Source organism: Nansenia antarctica (assembly GCF_963989245.1).
Source record: "Nansenia antarctica genome assembly, contig: SCAFFOLD_988, whole genome shotgun sequence".
In the NCBI taxonomy this organism is placed as follows: domain Eukaryota; kingdom Metazoa; phylum Chordata; class Actinopteri; order Argentiniformes; family Microstomatidae; genus Nansenia; species Nansenia antarctica.
In genome coordinates, this window is record NW_027662606.1 from 9,658 (window position 1) to 12,500 (window position 2,843).

At 48.8% G+C, this 2,843-nt stretch overlaps 1 pseudogene across 1 annotated transcript; it reads left to right on the plus strand.

The window, feature by feature from the left end:
* The first annotated feature begins 1,435 nt into the window (after nt 1-1,435).
* LOC308175551 (E3 ubiquitin-protein ligase TRIM35-like) lies at nt 1,436-2,624 on the plus strand (annotated as a pseudogene). The gene has a single exon. The product of its transcript is annotated as an E3 ubiquitin-protein ligase TRIM35-like (transcript).
* Nucleotides 2,625-2,843: the final 219 nt, after the last annotated feature.

A 2,843-nucleotide genomic window follows, 5' to 3' on the forward strand; every position in this document is an offset into this window, starting at 1 on the left:
CTCCTCCCTCCCTCCCTCCCTCCCTCCTCCCTCCCTCCCTCCTCCCTCCATCCCCCCTTCCCCCCTCCCCTCCCCTCCCTCCTCCCTCCCTCCCTCCTCCATCCCTGTCTCCCTCCCACCCCCCTCCCTCCCTCCACCCCCCCCCCCCCCCCCAGTAGAGAGGTGTACAGGGCAGGACCTGGCAGACCTGGGGGAGAGGTTGACCAGTAGAGAGGTGTACAGGGCAGGACCTGGCAGACCTGGGGGAGAGGTTGAGCACAGTAGAGAGGTGTACAGGGCAGGACCTGGCAGACCTGGGGGAGAGGTTGACCAGTAGAGAGGTGTACAGGGCAGGACCTGGCAGACCTGGGGGAGAGGTTGAGGGACTGGTTCCAGCTGCTGCAGGGGGACGCCAAGCAGAACAACAACACCGGGCCTCCTGGACCCAGCAGCCCAGGACCCAGCTCCATGTCAGGTATGGACCTGGAGACACACACACACACACACACACACACACACATTGATAGAGATTCTTTTTTTGCTATCCACGATCAGATGGCACTGTCTGATTTCCCAAATACGACTCAAAATCATCCGGATAGGTCATAGGTCATAGGTCATAGGTCATAGGTCATAGGTCATAGGTCATAGGTCATAGGTCATAGGTCACCCTGGACAGCAGGATGGGGATGGTTCTGATCCACCCTCCACACTGCAAGAAGTCAGCTGTCAAAAAACAAGAAGAAAAAAGTTTACTTTTGTGTAAAGTTGTGTAAAACTCAGGTGTTTTTTGACAGGGAAATATGACTTAAAATAAGCAAAATGATCTGCCAAGAGAACAGGTACATTTCACTTGCCTTTGCTTAAAACAAGTTAATGTTTTCTTAAAACTAGTGAAGTGAGACCAAAAACAAGGATATATTGCCTTGATTTAAGATATTTCATCTACTAGTCTCTCTGTCCCTCTCTCTCTCTCTCTCTCTGTCCCTCTCTCTCTCTCTCTCTCTCTCTCTCTCTGTCTCTCTCTCCCCCCCCCCCCCCCCCCCCACACACACACACACACACACACACCACCACACACTCACACCTGACATAATTCTGCTTGTGACCCTTGAACAGTGTTGTTGACAGAATGAAACAATAGAACCCTGATTGATTGATTGTATCAATATATTATCTGAAGCTCCACCCTCTTAGGGGTAATCAGTAATCAGTCGAGAGCAGAAGTGAACCACACATAAGGCTAACATTCAGCTCTCTGGTGCTGCCGTTCACTGCATGACCCACAACATTACATATGTAGGACTCTCTGAAGGACTTTACACTCATTTACCATCAACATTCAAAAACAACCACAAATCTGGTTTTGACTTCCTACTGACTTCAAAGCGGTGAGTTTTCAGAAGTGAACTTTCACCTCAGAAGCCATTACAGGGGAGACGGAGGTGGTGAGGAAATGGCGTCTAAACCCTCTCTCTCTCGGTCTGAGGTGTTCTGCAGTCTGCACAGTGAGAAACTCAAGCTCTTCTGTCTGGAGGATAAACAGCCCATCTGTGTGATATGTCAGAGGTCAAAACAGCATAGAAAACATGACTGTTGCCCAGTAGATGAAGCTGTACTGGATCATAAGAGTGAACTCCAGACTGCACTGGAACCCTTAAAGGAGACGCTGAAGACCTTTCAAGAGGTTAAACTGACTTGTGATGAAACAGCTAAACATATTGAGAGCCAGGCCCAACGCACAGAGAGGCAGATGAAGGAGGAGTTTGAGAAGCTTCACCAGTTTTTACGAGATGAAGAGAGAGTCAGGATCGCTGCACTGAAGGAGGAAGAGGAGCAGAAGAGTCAGGTGATGAAGAGGAAGTTTGAGGGGCTGAACGGAGAGATATCATCACTTTCAGACACAATCAGAGCCACGGAGGAGGAGCTAAAAGCTGATGACCTCACAATTCCTGCTGAACTTCAGGACCTCCATGGACAGAGCCCAGAGCACACTGCCGGATCCAGAGAAGGTTTCAGGAGCGCTGATAGACGTGGCAAAGCACCTGGGCAACCTGCAGTTCAGAGTCTGGGAGAAGATGCAGGGAATAGTGGAATACACTCCTGTGATTCTGGACCCCAACACTGCAGGCCCTGAACTCATCCTGTCTGAGGATCTGACCAGTGTGACACGCAGAGAAGAGAGACAGCAGCTTCCTGACAACCCAGAGAGGTTTGACTTCTATGCTGTGGTCCTGGGCTCTGAGGGCTTTGACTCAGGGACACACAGCTGGGACGTTGAGGTGGGGGGGAGTACAGACTATATCCTGGGTGTGGTGACAGAGTCTGCAGGCAGGAAGGGCTCAGGCTTTTGGTGTAAATGCTGGCGGCTTGAGTTTTCTGATAGGAGGTTTCATACAGGTGTTCCAGGTAGTCCAGACGCTCCCCTCACAGTGAGCCAGAACCCGCAGAGGGTCAGAGTGCAGCTGGACTGGGACAGAGGAAAGCTGTCATTCTCTGACCCTGACACTAACACACACCTACACACATTCACACACACCTTCACTGAGAAAGTATTTCCATATATCTGGAATTATTGTAACCTTCATCCTCTGAGGGTGTTACCAGCGAAAGTGTCTGTATCCATGGTTACTCCCTCTGTCTGAATCAATGATGAACTAATTGAAATATATGATGAGCACATTTCATACAACAGGGGCAATTCAAAGTGCTTCATATCCATTTTTAAAAAATACAGCAAGAGGAGCATAGTAAGAAACAAAAAATTACAATGAATAAAAGCAAATATAAGAAGTAAATAGATAAAACATAGCCAATGGTTCATGGAAAAAAGACATTGATAGAAGTGTTTGTGTTTAATCATA